Here is a 16,850-nt window from a genome sequence, read left to right on the forward strand (position 1 = left end):
TTAATGGCTGGACTGAAGTGCTAACAGTTTAGTAGTAATGGGTAAGCAGGCAGTTTGGGAGACTAAATGACTCCTGTTAAAAAATTGATAATGGCTCTTCCTGGGCAGGCACAAAGGACAGATAAATAAAGAGAGGCTGTAAGCTGTCCTGTGAATCTAAATCAGGCAATGTGGGTTAAGCCGCTATTTCAGCCCATTCTCGACTGGGTTGTGAGCATTTTCTGGACCTCAGTTTCCTCATGTGCTCTGCCTAATGTAAAAGTCGCTTGGAGTTCTTGTTAAAATACAGATTATGGTACAGTAGGTATTGGGTGTGGTCTGAGCTCTGTGTTTCTCACAAGCTCCAGGTGATGCCCATGCTGCTATGTTCCGGGGACCATAGTTGGTGTAGCCAGAGCCTAGGAGACTCTGTTGGCCCTGGGAGTAAATAATGGGGGATAGCACTCAAACTACTACTTTCCAAGTGGGGTTCTCAGTGATAGTTCACCTTAGATTAGGTGGGGAGAAGGTGGAATTGGAAAGGAAATACAGATCCTGCAGGGATGCACTGTCCAATATGGTGGCTATTAGCTTCATATGGCTATTTAAATTTAAATGAAATGAGATAAGAAATCAAATTACTAAGTCAAAACAGCCATATTTTAAGTGCTCAATAGCCGTATGTGGTGAAGGATGGCTAATGTGTCATATTCCACAGCATAGAATCAGAACATTTCCTTCACCACAGAAAGTTATATTGTACGGCACTGCTCTAGGGTACTCAGAACCAGACACGGGAGCAGGCAAGGACCGGATTGCTGGAAAGTCTTCCAGAATGAGGAATCTTTCACTCACAGACTTATGAACTAAGCTGGGTGAAGCTGGACACTGCATCTATTGGTAATTGATTAGTGTCATTCTAAACCTTTGGACCTGGAGCAGAATACTGTTCTGCTCAGCTCATTTGCAGGTTAGGTTTCTGACCTCATGCAGTGCCCTCAGTTTATTCCATGCACTCAGCTCATGCATTTTGCATTAGCAAGCTTGGTGGACCTCCAGACCATTCAGAGCTGAGAGGTACCCTATTTCAGTGTTTTCTAAACTGTATTCTGGGGAGCTCTGGATTCCTTCTGCTACTTCAAGCAGATCAGCTTCACTTTTTTTCTGGTTTTGATATTGGTTTCCTAGAAAACATGCCTCTGGAAAAAAAATTGGTTCCCACTTTTAAACAAAGTCTCAAAACCACTGATTCTAGTTCAGCCATTACACTTTATAAATAATGAAACTGAGGTCCAGGGAGGTGGAGGTTCTGACCTTTCCAAGATCATATGGCCAATTAGCAAGAGAGCTGAGATGAGAAGTCATGTCTCCTGACCTGGACAGTGTTCCTTCCACTGGCTCACTGTTAATTATCTTTGCACACTACATGTCTGGCTGCCCCAGCTGGACTGCTGGCTCCTGGAGGGGAGAGGAGGCCTGAAGCCTTTCTGGTACCCCTGCTGGTCTGTTACCTGGCTGGTGGCTGGGGAAGTAGTACCATTTAGTTGATTGCAGGTTGTGGCAGCTTCCTGGGAGCTGAGGTACTGAGGGAATTCAGAGGCTGGACACCTGCATGCATCAATTCTTCCAAGTTTATAATTTAGAAGTAATACTCCCCACACGGCCAGAGTTTCCAGGTGACTGCGATTTGCCAACTCTAAGGACCAGGAAAGGGTTATCAGAAGGTATTTGTGGTTCTTTTTTTCCCTGGACCTGAGTCTCTGCCCCAGAATTGGCCTCCAAGTTAGGCCTGAGCTCCCTGGGCTGGAACATGGATGATTTCTTGCCTTCCTCTAGAGCTCAGTGCTTTTTCATTGTTGGCCTCATTAACTATACAATGATGATGGCTGGCTCCCCAGCCGTCTGTCTTCCTCCTTTTTTGTTTTTATAGTAGATCTTTCTTGAGCTTCTATCTGTCCCTCTGGTAACACTTCATCTCTATATTCACACATGTTAACCATATGCCAAGGAACAGAAGTTTCTGAGCTTCTCCTAAATGGCACTGATGGGGGATTGGATCCAGTTAGGCCACTGGATGCTGAATGAAGATTGTTAGAGAATGATGTGAGAAACAAAGCTCTGACGATGGGGTATTCCTTTTAAATTGTATTCTGCCCCAGAGACCTGGGCTGAATGTTCCAGATAGATACAGCTTCTTGCTTCACAAAAGGGTCCCATTTGCCAGGCATGTATAATTTAGGTTAATTTTAAATTTATTCTAAATTTAGTGTTCTCTTTGCTTACTCCCAACATAAAGATGATTTATTGGCATATGCATAATGCATGGCATTCCATGAATCCACAAGAGCATTAATATTGTGCATCCTAGAGGCCTTTCTCAGAAGATCTCTGTGCCTCTGGATGTTTCTATGTGCATCCTCCCTTCCCTTTTGAAGGCTGACCATGCTACTCATCCAAAGAGCCTAGCCATCCACAGGTGGGTTTAATAATGAGGAATGAAGATGTAGAGGACTAGGATGGTAGTGCCATAACAGCTTTTCTCCCCGGTTTGTTTGGGCTCCCTCTTTTGGAAGATATATGACAAATACTACTGGTTGATTCATTTAAGACCTATTTCACTTCTTTCTTCCTTGTCTGATAGACTCTAGAAAGCAAAACCCTACATTTCTAGCCTCTCTTGTCATCTGATTGCCATGTGACATCATTCTGAAAAACTGGGTATTTGCAGAAGTCCCAGGGAGAGCTTCCATTCCTGGATACACCAGGTCTTTAAGAAGAAAGATTGTGTCTTATATTTTAGCCTATCTCTCTAATTCCTGCTTTATGATGGGAAAACAGTGCCTGAAGGTGTGCCATTTTTTCAGAGAATGGGAACGAAAGCTCCACATTAAGGATGACAGAGTGAAAAGATAGGAGAATCTTAGCTCCCTGGTGAAAGTTTTGAGAAGCTGAACTTCCCCTGCACTGCTTTCTCTGAATATCTTATTACCTGAGGAAACGAACCCTACTTCTTTAAACTAATGTTTGTTGGATTTATATGAGCCTCAGTCAAATATATTTTGAAATGGTGAAGGATATATGGAAAAATTTTCAACACTCCACTTTTCCCATGAAAGAATTTCTTGTCTAAGACCCTGTAGTTACCAAGAAGGGTCTTAGATTAGAAGTCAGGATTTTAGTCCTGTATTTGCTATAAACTTGGACCCATAAACTCTTAGATCCAAACATCCTGCAGAAAATGAACAAATCATTTTCTGTATCTGTGTCCTTATCTGTAAAATGAGAGCGTTGGGTCATTTCTGACTTCGCTAAGATTACATGGAGTCTTCTCAGTCCTGCAGGAAGAAATAAATTGTGAAATCTTTTTTTCTCAGTAACCCTGAGTCCCTTTCCACCAATGGCATTCTATATCTACCATTTTCCATCTAATCCAGCAGAGTTACACTACAAAATGGGCGGGAAGATTATGTAGGTATCAGAATCCTGTGTGATAAACCACCTCCCAAAACTTGGTGGCTTACATGAAACAATAACTATTTATTATTCCTTGTGATCCTGTGGATTGGCCGGCAGGTCTGATGGTCTTGCCTAGACTCACTCAGGTAGCTGCATTCAACCTTTAAGACAGTGGAGGGTTCCTTTTAACCTGTTGGTGCTGGTTTTTGGCTGGGGCATCTTGATTCTCTCTTCTTGGCTTCTCTATTAGGGTAGCCTGGACTTCTTTACATGATGACTTGGGGTTCTAAGAGGATAAAATAAGAAGCTTTAAGATGTTTTAAGGCCTACTCAGAAGTTCCCAAATGTCACTTCTACCACATTCCATTCAGAAAACTTCTAAAGCCTTAGTCCACCATAGTATAAGAGTTATGTCCTTGATCTTGTGTTTTGCATCAGGTCCAGATATAGATGAGTTCCCTTGTGTATTGCTGAATCCATCGGGTGACTAATGATTAAGAACTGAAAATTAAAAAGGCAAGTTATCTACTACTTACACACCCCATTTACAATGTACCAATAAACAATAGAGAGGCAAAGAAAGGACAGTCCCAGTAGGCAGACATACCCAGACAAAAGGTGGAGGGCAGGATGTGTATGCTTGTTTCCAGAAACTCTGAAATCCAGTCACACATATGTTGCCTGTCCCCCCAGTTTGAGGAGCCCATAATTTTCTTTAACTTGAGCCCAATTTTGCTTCCTTGGGGTGGTCTCTTCATCCCTTAAAGTTCTTAGCTCTTGTCTCCGTCCTTTGCATTTTGGTTCTGTCCTTTGGATTATTGGCTCTGTGTTCTGAGATGTCCTTCCTTTTCTGGAAAGCATGGCCCATACTTTTAGTTGAGAAGCTTTTTAAATCTGCTTCCTGCATATAGAAAGTTAGAATGGGGGCAGAGGTCTCTTTTCATTCTGAAGTGTCCTTTATTTTTGGAAGAACTGATACAGTTCCTCTAAAGGCTTCATGAGTTTTCTATGTATGAGATTATTGTCCAGTCCATTTGATAATGCCAGAGTTGACATTTCTTCTGAGGCAGGCCTGTCTCCATCTTGAGCTGTGAGTCATGGAACTGTGAATTCTTAGCCTTTAGTCATGCTGAAAGGGCCTATGATGCATGGTCTTAAATCTTCCTGAGTTCTTAACAAAGGGTTTAAAGGCCATGCTCTTGATTTGACCTTTTATCCGCAGCCATTTCTTACTTCAAAAGTCTTTGGCTGGCTGGAGATACTACCTTAAGCTGTCTACATTTTATCTAAATTCTCCTTGAAAACTGAAAGTGGTTCCTTATTTAGCTCATTTCTCTCTTCAGGTACTTCATGCAGTTAAAGTTAAATGGCACTTTCTACACTCTGCCTGGAAATCTCTTCAGCTAGATCTACAAGTTCATTAACGTGATGGTCAGTATTTTGTATCAACTTGACTAGGCCAAGTGGTGCCCGGATTAAACGTTATTTCTGGATACATTTGTAAGGATGTTTCTGGATGAGATTAAAAATTAATTGGTGAATCCAGTAAAGCATATAGTCCTCCCCAGTATGGGCAGACCTCATCCAATCCATCGAGGGTGTGAATAGAACAAAAAGGTGGAGGGAGGAAGAATTCACCCCTTTTTGTTTTCTGTATGCCTGCATGAGCTGCTACATCAACCTTCTGCCCTTGGACTGGGATTGATACCATTGGCTTCCCTGGTTCACAAGCCTGCAGCCTTGGACTAGAATTATACCATGGGCTTTCCTGGGTCTCCATCTTGCAGACAGTGAGTTGGCAGAGTTCTCAGCCTCCATAGTTGCATCAGCCAATTCCTTCTAATAAATCTATTCAAATATAGGGGCATCTTTCCTTTGTTTATGTTTCTCTGGGAACACTTACTAATACAGTTAGGAATCATTTCTACATTCCACGGCACCATAGTACACAGTTTTGCCAAGCATTCTACTTCTACATAACATGAATCACCCATTTTTCAGCCTCTAGAAATTGGTACCTGGAATGGATAGTTACCATAACTAATGTTAAAACATGTGACTGGCAAAGGCTGGAAGGATAGCAAGGAGATTGTTAGTAGAGGCTGGAAGAGAGGAAGGAAGTTAGCACTGGAGGCTGCCATCCCTGGGCATGTTGTATGTTGGCAGTGTAGAAGCAGGTAAGTGGTCTTTTAGTTCACATCTAAGAAATTGCATGCAAGGATTCTCATCCATATCTGGATCTGATTCTGATGATGATAGGGTTCTGAACTTCAAGCAGGTACTGTAATGGGATTAGGCCCTTTTGGGGGTCAGAGTTTTATGAGTACGTTCAAGGGATATGAATCATTGTGGTCAAAGGGTAGATTGTTTCTAAAGATGGCCACAAAAATCCTTCCACTGTGCATGGTTTCTTATTGTCTTGCAATGTGACTTTTCCATTTCTTTCATAAAGAGGTGGAATCTCTTTCCCCTCTCCTTGAATCTAAGCTAGCCCTTTATCTTGCTTGGACCAATAGACTAAGGTGGAAGAGAACTTGCAGACTACATCCTGCCTAAACCCCCTCTTGGGGGCATAAACTACCTTGAAAAGAAGTCTGACTATCCTTCTGAGAAAATAGTGTAGAGACAGAGGCCCTGCCTGCCAGCAGAGCTAACCACCAAGCAGGTGCATGAGGCCACCTCAAGTCGTCCAGCCCTCGTCGAGCTGCCCTAAGACTGTAGCCATGTGAATAACTCCAGCCAGCAGCTCAGGAAGCAGGATGCCCAGCTGAGTCCAGAAAGCTTACAGCATCATGAGAAATATCAGATTGTTGTTTCAATCCTTTGGGTTTTGGAGTAGTTTGTTATGCGGTGTTGGATCACTGACACAGGGGTGGAGGCCTTGTGTTCTGGATTTCAGAGTCTCTGTTCTCTCAGTGCTTGTGAAAGTAGCAGTTTTCTTTGCAAGACCCAAATTACCTGGAAGCCCAGAAATTACCTTCCTAAACCTTTCTGCTGGGACCCAGCAGGTGTTTAATAGCTCTCCCTGGAGTCCCCCAGCCCTCCCTTCCCAGCAGCCTGTTCCCCGTGGACTTGAGGGGTGTAGTGAGAGCAGTCACAACAGCTGGTGGGAACAGCTGCAAGACAGAAAGGCACTGGGGGTGTAATTACTTAGAAGTGAGCAGGGGTGTTGGGGGCCAGGGCTGCACCCACAAGCTGTACCTGGGAGGGATAGGGTGGCCATAGGGAGGCCTCTCCCCACTTAGGGAATTCACCAGCATTTAGGTACTTCTCATTCCTTAAGTAAACCCCATGCTTTCCTGTCTCCATGCTTGCCTGATGCCGTTCCTCTACCTGGAATGCTCCATCCCTCTTGTCTACCAGAGAGAATCCTACTTCATTTTAAAGACTCACTCACACATCTTCTCTGTGATGCTTTTTTTAACCTGGCTGGGCAGAGTCAATAGATCCTTGCTCTGCTCCCACTGTGCAATGCTATTAGCTCTTACTGTAGTCTGACTTATCTGTTGGGTGCTTGACTAGTTAGGCTTACATTTAACTGAGCATGACAGAAAGCTCCAAAGTAAGTATATTAAGCAGGTAGAGCTCCCCCACTCATATAGGAAGCCTGGAGGTAGTGGGACCCAGGGCTGGTAGCTATCCATCCCTCCCCATGCCCCCATCAAGGCCTAGACTTGTTGGTTTTTGTGCTCTCCTGTGCAATATGTTTCACCCAAAGTTTACCTCAAGGTCAAAGGTAGCTACTGAAGGTCCAGCATTCACTTCCATATTCCAGCCAGCTGGAAGGAGGAAGGGCACATTCTTTCCCTTTCAGCATATTCTTTAAAATTTGCACACATCTCTTCTGCTTATGCCTTTGGCTCAAGCTTGAGATGAAGCTGAGAAATATGGTCTTTAATCCCAGCTAAAACCTAAATTGCACTTCTAAGAAAAAGGGAGATGATTAATATCAGGGGTCAATTAGTGGTGTTTAAGTGCTATCTGTCTTTTTCATTAGGATGACCTTTTGAGACTAGAAAATATACCCCATTCATGCATGTTTTCTCCATATTGATCAACTCTGTGCCTGGTGTATGATGGATGTTCAATGAACAATGACATAGAAAATTGACTTGCTGATTAGAAGCCAATACCCCTGGGAGGGGTAGTATAATTCATTATTAATAACTGCGTAGAAATTTGTCTCTCATATCCAAGTCCTGGCTTCCTACTTTCTTTTCTGTACTTCTGTATTTCTCTATGACTTTTACCTGTCTATTTTCTCTTGCCTCTGGGTTTCTAGATCCTGAAACTATTACCAAATCTTCTTACATATTCTCCCGTGGGCTGCCCAGAAGAGCTATAGACTGGAAGGTGCGTGTTGCTTTCATCAGGTGAGGAGGTGTTGAGGGTATGTGTGTATCTGAAGTGGAGGTCAGGAAACCTGGGTTATAGTTTCAGTTTGTACACCAGGTAAATCTGTTACTCTGGTAAACCATGCTTACCATCTTTGTCTCTTTCTTCTGTAAAATGATAAAGATATATATTATCTTCATTCTAGAGCTTCAGAATATACACAGCCAAATAAAGACCATGTATATTTTACCTGTATGTGTATGCATATATGTGTGTGTAAATTTATTATATATGTATATATTTTTTATTTTATATATGTATTTAAACACATACACATATATATAAAAATAGAGTTGCAAGATGTTATTATATGTAAATGTGGAATAAGCAAATAACAACTAAAAAGATTCTTTGTATCCTCCTCCCCTGCAATTGGTTTTCAAAATACATACTCCAAAATAGAGGTAGGAGGGGGCCTGATCTCTACCTTCTTCTTCTGCCCTCAGTGTTTCCTCCTGAGTGCTGTGGCTCAGAACCCAGAAGCCCTTCTCAGTCTTGAAGCATGACTCACAGTCATTTCCATAGATGGGCCTGGAATGACAGGGTGATGGATGTTGCTGTCACTGCACTGAGATGGGTAAATGTTTTCTCTGGTTGGCCGTGGAAGCCTCCCTGCCATAGATTTTCTAGGGGTTCAGAAGTTTGACAAATGTGGACCAAAGGTGGCCTGCAGGGCCCTAGGGCTGGGACTGGCTTAGTTATCCACCTTTGGGGTATTTTCAAGGACTATTTGGCCCTTAAAGAATTTACTATGTCATAAAAGTTTGGAGAAGGGAAGAGGAAAATAAATGAGGAAGGAGGTCTGAAGCCCATGCAGGCAAGTTGATGGGCTGAGCAGGCTTTCTGTGACCTCTTTGCCCACTGCCCTCCTTTGCCTGGGGGATGTGGTAGAGTGGACGAGAAAGGGATCCTTCTAGAAAGCCAGTGAATATCAAGAATGGTCTTGTGAGACCCCAGCCCAGGATTTCCTGCAGGCACGGCAGCTATGACTCTGCCACATTCTCCATCTATGTTTGTAGAGAAGCCAGTGGGAATGAGGGGAAGCAAGGATCCTGTGGTGAGATGAGGGCGGGGTAAAGTTAGTGCCTGGCTGAGGGGGCCACAGCATCCTGGACATTGCTAGAGGTGAACTGCAGGCTTGTCTGAGAGAGTCTCAGCAGTCAAAACAAAGAGGAAAACAACACAAATAAGAAGACCCACCATGTTCACATTCAAGGTCAGAATCCTACTCTCATCCTACATGATTAGGAGAGCACAGTTTTTCTGCCACAAAATGGGTCCTTTTGAGGGGTTAAGTTTGACATCTTTAAACTCACTGCTATTATGCATAGGGCACAGTATGCCCTCCTGTTTCATCCCTCTAAGGGCAGGATAACAAAGCATTATTCCAATAAAAAAATAATGCAGAGAACAAAGCCACGTAAGTTTTAAAAAAATTTTAACGTTCATCTAGTTTTAAGAGAGAGAGAGTGTCAGTGGGGAAGGGGCAGACAGAGAGGGTGACACAGAATCTGAAGCAGGGTCCAGGCTTCGAGCAGTCAGCACAGAGCCCGATGCAGGGCTTGAACCCAGGAACCATGAGATCATGACCTGAACTGAAGTCAGACACAACCAACTGAGCCACCCAGGCACCCCACAAAGCCACATAATTTAAACCAGGAGCAATCATAGCCCTTCATGGCTCTCCCCTTTCCCCAAACTTCTTTGCTTGGGTATTTCCCCATTGTTAGTTCCTACAAATTCATATTGGGTCTTTAAGGCTAAAAAGAACCAAGAAATATTCCTGATCTAGAAAGTGAGACCAAAAGGAGGGAATCGGTCTTCTTGAGAGCTCTGCAAGATGGAAAATATAAGCCTCCAAAGAAATCCATTTCTGTGATGTGAAGGGGTTGCACTGCTGAGGGAGGGAGCTCTGTGAATTGAAGTCCTTTGTTTTCCTGCCCTCCACTGCACTATGCTGCATTTGGCTGCTTCCTCTGTCTTCATGTGGGATAAGAACTGGGTAGAGGCCCTGGATATAGACTGGGGAGAAGTTGCTCCCTAAAATACTCATGGGGAAGTATTTCTAGCCCCTGGGGCAGGAAACTCTGGGCTGCAAAGAACAGATACTGATTCCAAACCCTAGTCCCTCTGAGGGGTGGCAGGAATGTAGCCTGAACATGCTGCTGGAGCAGATGTGGGCCCTGGAACTTCCTTGAAATGTAAAATTGTGAGTATAAGGGGAGCTTGGGGACCAGTGGGCTCCATTGAGAGGAGTTAATTACATGGCCAGTTCCACTAGATGAAACAAGGAGACCAGGCTGCATAAACTGCTCCCAGGCAACACTGACTGCTAATGCCCCTCCCTTCCTGGCTGTGCTCAGTTCTGGCAGGGGCAGCCACGGGATGGTGAGGTCATAACCAGGGCTCTGGAGAAGCAAAGGTCTAGCAGACATCTCCTTGAGGTTCAAGCAAATGCTAGGGCAGAACCAGGAGTTTTAAAAAGGCAGACTTAGCAGGATGGGATAACTGTACTAGAGGGGGACAGAAAGAAAAAAAAAAGGGGAGGGAAAAGAGGATGAAAAAGAAAGAGAAAGAGGAGCAGAAAGATCAGGGGACACAAGCAAGTGCAGCTAACAGAGAAAGACAAAGATACCTGGGAAGAAGGAAGAAATCAGGAGTAAACTTGGGAAGAATCCACCTGTTTTGGAAAGGGAACCTAAATGTGTGATAGAGAAAAATCCTGTAATGTTCATGACTCTGCCATTTAACCTCTAAAGAAAAAACAGTGGTGGAAAGCCCAGAGACCCTCTTTTTCCTAAACTGGTTTGGTCACGGTGGATGCAGCCTCAGGCTGGCAGGCAGGTCCCAGGCAAGGGGCTGTGGCAGCTGCATGCCTCCTGAGTCTCTCCTGCAGAGGAGCAGCTCCTGCAGAGGAGAAATCCTGGGTGGGGACTCAGGACAGAAATATACTCAGAGACTAGGCAAATCATTTACCTCCCTGTGCCTCAGCTTCCCCACCCATAAAATAGGAACTACTCCCTTACTCATATCCTTACATTTCTGCAAAGACCAAATGAGACCCTTGTCTTCATCCATCCAATCCATCCATCCATCCATCCATCCATCCATCCATCCATCCATCCACTTATCTATTGCATGAAACCTTATTGAAAACTCATTTGTACCAGGCACTGGGCTGAATGGTAGGGCTACAGGGTGACTAAGACAGAGTCCTTGTTCCCTAGAAACTCATTCTCATGGTAAGCCACATATATGGACTGATCCTAAAGTTCAGCGGGATAATTGCCTAAGGCATTGCCCTTATCTATGCTGGGATAAAGGCCAGCGTCCTCTGCATGGCTTATAAGTGTCTGATGACCTGGTCTAGCATCAGCATCTGCCCCAATAGCCTCTTTCACTTGGCCCCACATTCCTGCTACACAGATAGGTGGGCTCATATCTTTCACTCTGGTTTGTGTTGTTTTCTAAACCTGAAATGTCAATTTTCTTCCTACTCGTTGTACTTATTCTGACTTCCAGACTTGGTTCATTAATCTTTTCCTCCAGAGAGACTCCTCCCCACTCACCTCACCAGGCTAGGCTAGATGCCTGTTATCTTATTCAGAAATTATCTTTTGTCATGAATTTTTCTTCCATTACTATAGATGCAGAGGGAACAGGGTTATTGATCCATCTTAACTCATGCTTACATATAGTACTTTACTATACTATAGTACTATAGTACTCTACATACTCTAACATATAGTAGAGGAAGTCTTTAATGAAAGCTTATTGAACTGAACTTAGCCGCTCTGACACCACAGGGGAAAGACAGAGTGAGGAGTCAGAGAAGCCACCCATGAACTGGGTCTTGATGTATGTGTAGGAGTTCAAGGGGGAAATAATGGAGAGAAGAATGTCCCAGATAGGAAAACATATGCAGTTTAGTTGCACCACTGCCTACCTTCAGATCAAGAACGGTGGTACCCCCCTGTAACTCAAGCCTTTTCCTCTTAACATAATTTTTAGGGATATTTATTATCAAGAGTGTAACTGAACTCACGGGAGGTTTACTTTAATCACTCTGAAACCTCCTACTAGCTCTGGTTTGAAGAGAAGGAAAAGGGCATAGATGTGACACATTGCTTTGGGGACAGCTCAGCAGCTGAGAAACCACTTGCTGGCCTGGCTCAGGAACTAGCTTATCAGGGTTATGTATTCAAAATGGTACTATGGAATCACTGGTGGCGACCTCCCTCCTGGCCAGCATTGAACATTAATAAAAAAGCAAGTCTCCTCATTTAAAAAAAAAAAAAAAAAAAAAAAAAGGAAAACATATGCAAAGGCCGGGGGTATGAGACCAGGTGCCTTGGTCAGGGGATGTGAGTTGTAGGAGCTGAAAGAGGGGTAGCTGCTGAATTACCAAAGCTGAATTACCTGTGGTAATTCATTTTGTGTGTCAACTTGACTGGGCCACAGGGTGCCCAGCTGTTATTCGGTCATTCTGGGTGTGTCCGGGTGTTTCTGGATGAGATTAATGCTTGAATCAGTAGCCTGGGGAAAGTAGATGGCCCTCTCTAATTTGGCTGAGCCCCATACAATTAGTTGAAAGCCTGAATAGAACACAGGAGCTGGCCTCCAGTGAGCATGGAGAACTCCTCCTACTTGAATGCTCTGAGCTGGGACACCAGTCTTTTTCTGCCCTTGGACTTGAACTAAAACACTGGCTCTCCTTGAATCTCTAGGCTGCTGGCTTTTAGATTGGAACTTACACCTTCAGCTCTCCTGGTTCTCAGGACTTTGACCTTGGATTAGAACTACACTTTTGGCTCTCCTGGGTCTCCAACTCAATGGCTGCAAATATTGGGACTTCTCAGCCTCCAGAATCACATGAGCGAATTCCTTGTGATGAATCTCTTGCTCCACACACACTCATGCACATATGCACAAATGGCACACACATCTTGCTGGCCAAGTTTCTCTGGAGAACCCTAACTAGTACAAAGGGGATGTCCCAGAAGGCTTGTAGGCACATTAGGTGATGCAGAAGCACAGAGGGTATTAAGTTTGGGAGGACATGATGAGGCCTATATTTCTGCATCACAGGAACCAGTGCAGGAGGTCTGGGGAGGGACCTTCATCAGCTGCTCTGACCCCCAGGCCTTCTTCTCTGTCCCAGGGACTACTGCTTTGGGCCTGCCTCACCCCTGAGCCTGAAATGCTGCCTCCTGCCGCCTGGGGTGGTCCAGGCCATCCCTGTCTTCTGTGGGGTGCCCTGGCCTTACTTAGTTGTAGGTAGTCCCTGGATAGCCCTTAAAGGGATGGGCCTGTAACCATGGTATGGAGTCACTCTGGCAGAAATTAGAAGCCCTAACCTTCATGCCTTGGTCTCCACAATGTTTTCATGCTTCCTCTGTTTTTCTTGGCTGTTTTTCTATACTAGCTGGTAAAACCTTTTCAAATATTCCAATTGTCTCAGTTGTTCAAGGAGGAACCGAAGTCATAATTGGTGCCGATGTTTGAACTAGTGCTTTAAAGACAGGTAACAGCTCCTTGAGGCCAGTGACGGGGCAGCAGCAGGCCAGGGGATGCAAGATCCCCAAGGAGGGGGATACTATGGAGGACGATACCAGAGCCATTTGCTCCAACTTGTTTTACCCACCTGGAAGCTGTCCTAGCTAAGACAAAACCTTGGGAAGTGCTGTTTTATCCAAGTAAAGAGTCTCTTTTATAGCCTGTCACTTGGCAAAGCCATATTACTGGCAGGAAGAAACACTCCTTTTCCTTAGACTTGGTGGAGTTGCCCCTAGGTTTGAATTTTGGAACTCCTGCTGCATGGTTGTACCCTGAGGTCATCTCCTGTGGGTCACCGAACCTCATTTTCTTCATTTGTGAAAAAGAATTGTGCTGACTTCACAGGCTGGTGGTGAGGATCGTTTAATGAGGAATATGTGTGAAGGCACTTGCCACACAGGGAATGCTGCATAATATCATCTTCCTTCCTCCCTATTCTTCCAAATCTGGAGAAAAGCTCTCTAGATAAAGTGATCCGCCCTTCCCTATGGATTCCCTTAAGAATTCTTTTATTTCTCTTTTATTTCTCTATTTCATTTATTCTGAAAATGTTTGCTTCCTTCTCCATAATTGAATCTGAGCTAATGGCTGCAGTATTGCAGGCCTGGGGTCCCTGCTAAGCCTGCAGCCAATGAAAGCCAGTGGGAATAGACTGAGCAGTCAAACTCATTTTTAGGATGTAGTTTAGTACTTGAACATCTAGGACCAGACTCCTGCTGAGGCATCACTACGACTCTGGAAATTCCTCTTCTACTTCTGTTCACAAATGTAAGAGCCCCCTAGAGAGGCCAGGGAATGGTGCAGGGGGAGAGGAGAGATATTCAGGTTCAGACCTTGTGGGTGGGAAGTTTTGCCTTCTCTCTGTCTCCTGTGACACATGATTGTTGAATATTAACTATTCAATCCAACTTGAATTTGTGCTATCCATCCATCCATCCATCCATCCATCCATCCATCCATCCCTATGCTTATTCAGAGATGAACACCATGATTCCAGTTCTGGTACTCAGACTGTGGAGGAAGAAGCTGCTCAGTGTGGTAAATTGTGTGATAGAGGCATTTGCTGGACAGGAATTATCAGAGCACAGAGGAGGATTCTCAGACAAGGTGCCCTCTGACCTGGGTCTTTAAGGACAAGCAGGAATTTCTCAACACAATAAAGGATTGCATCGGGGTGAGGAGAGAGTCCCTGAAACAGAGAGATGATCTTGTGCAAAGCTTGGAGGCATGAGAAATTCTGGCATGTTCAAAGGACTGTAACTAGTTCAGACTGGCTGGAAGGTAGAGCCAGAGAAAGGACTGCATGTATGAGAGCAGTGTGGGTATAAGGATGTGTGCATATTTGGGTGGGGACATGTAGGCCTGGGGTGCTGGTTTGGGAGCACAGTGCCTGAGAGGGTAGGATTTGAGGCTGGAGAAATAGAGTCCAGATGATGACAGGGTAGTTCAACTTTGTTCTGTGAGTAATGGGGAGCTGCTGGAAGATTTTAAGCAGGAAAGTGATGATGTCACATTTCTTTATTGATTATTATTTTGTGTCCAGTAATGTGGATATTCAAAGAGGTATAATAGGGATGTTTCGTGCTTTTATGGAGCTTAAGGTTTGATTGAAACAACATGTACACTCAATGCCCTTCTCCCATTTCCTCTCTGGGTCTGTCTACTCATTTGCAATATGAGCATCTTGGCTAGGTTTCCTCAAGCCATGAACCCCAGCCCATGGACCTGAGGCAATAATACCTGCTGGACTTGTCCTGTGTTTTCCCAGAGCATAGACCTGGGTCCCCATCCCTTGTCACTGGTTAGAGGTCTGCTGTGAAGACAGACACCTCCCCAAACCCTAACCGAAGGGCCCCTGGCTTCTATTGCACCCATATGTCAGTTAACCAGAAATGATTGCCTAAACTACCCAAACCCAGGTGTGCAGAGACACCTAAGAAGTCACATTCAGTCCTCACTGTTTTTTGTATGCCCCAGGATAAATCATGGTCTCCTTCTCCCTTGGGGAGCTTTCTAGAGCCCAGCATACTTCCTGTTTGAACCATCCCTTCTCTCCAGCACATAATCTGTCACACACCAGGCTAGGTGGTTTCCAGCATACCACTGAACCTCTGGGTAAAGCCAAATGAGAGAATACAAAGGTATGAGGATTGTTGCAAACCATTAGGTGAACAAGAGCCACAGGGTGGAGGAATTTAGAGATGGGGGAGAGTGGTGGCTAGGTACAGAGATGACTCCCTTCCCTTAGACTTCCATCTAAGACCCCCAGTCCTTGCCTCTGCATTTGCATTCTTCCTGCCTGGCTTCCAGAAGGAGGTTGGCCTACCTGCATACCTCTGCCAGTGCTTTGTTCCTCCCACACTTCTGCCTGTGCTGGGCCCTGGCTCACTCCTGCCCTTGCTTCCAGGTTCCCCTCTGACAGTGCCTCCTGGGGGGAGGCGAGGGACCTGGGCCAGGGGTTTCCTCCTAGCAGCCCCAGCTGCCACACCACTCACCTGTTCCATGTCTGAATCTCTCACTTTGGTTGGGTCGGCTCCTTCAGAGTGTAAACACTTCTTATTCATGTTGCCCCTCTGGTGCATGACAGAGTCAGTGCTTTGTGACTGGTGGGATCAAGTGAATGGAAAGAGGTTCATTTTCTGAGGGTTGAGAGTATATCAGGTATCTTGAGTCACTTCCTTTGTGAAAGGGCAGAGAGAACCCAGTCCACCTGAAGCAAGATTATACAGTGAATAAAGTTTGTCTTCAGCGATGGCCCCAAAGCCCCTATTTTGGTGGTCTTTACCTTTCCTTCATCTATCCTGACTTCTATGTATGGCTTTAAGGTGTGTCAAGATAACTTGTCAAGTTATCTTTCCAGACACTGTAATTTATAAACACTCACATGGGAAAAGTTCTTGCTTAACACAAGGGGGTGAATTATGAGTCATAGATCTCCAGGATTATGAGATCATCTCATAGCATGTCCCCCTGCCCACAGCAGGCTGGTCAGGGCAGACAGTGGGTGCCAGGTGTGCAGGGACACCTGTGAGCTCTCTGGCGGCAGGCACTGATATATCTCAGCACCTGCCTCAGGGCTATGCACAGGCTAGATAGGTACAAGGCAAGCCATAAAGTTTCTTGAGTGAATTAATGGAGATTCCATTATTTAATGAATGAATGCAGAATCCTCTACTCCCTCCTGTATTTTAACTGTAGCCAAAATTGAGTTATTTTTTTTCTCTCAAAAATGTAAATCCCTGAGATTCTTAGCATTCTTGAATGATATTTTCCTTCTTCTGGTATTGGGAAAAAGGTGATCCATCCAGATATTTAGAGAGGCACTCATAGTTCTTGTTGGAAACTCCATATGGGATAAATGATGCTAATTTATGCATATTTACAGGCAACTAACTTCATGCCCTAGTGAGCTACATAGCCTTGTAAGTTCAAAGTTAACCTTCCAACAATAGGAGCAGAATTTT

The 16,850-nt window shown here is 44.6% G+C and overlaps 1 long non-coding RNA gene across 1 annotated transcript; it reads right to left on the minus strand.

The window, feature by feature from the left end:
• Nucleotides 1-3,542: 3,542 nt before the first annotated feature.
• On the minus strand, nt 3,543-16,331 carry LOC109277374 (uncharacterized). Its single transcript, XR_002085124.2, has 3 exons — nt 16,172-16,331; nt 15,882-16,096; nt 3,543-3,721 (listed from the first exon to the last, which is right to left on the minus strand). It is a non-coding gene; the product is annotated as an uncharacterized LOC109277374 (long non-coding RNA).
• Nucleotides 16,332-16,850: the final 519 nt, after the last annotated feature.

This window comes from Panthera pardus, unplaced genomic scaffold (genome assembly GCF_024362965.1).
Source record: "Panthera pardus isolate Hobbes unplaced genomic scaffold, ASM2436296v1 HiC_scaffold_13, whole genome shotgun sequence".
Lineage (NCBI taxonomy): Eukaryota > Metazoa > Chordata > Mammalia > Carnivora > Felidae > Panthera > Panthera pardus.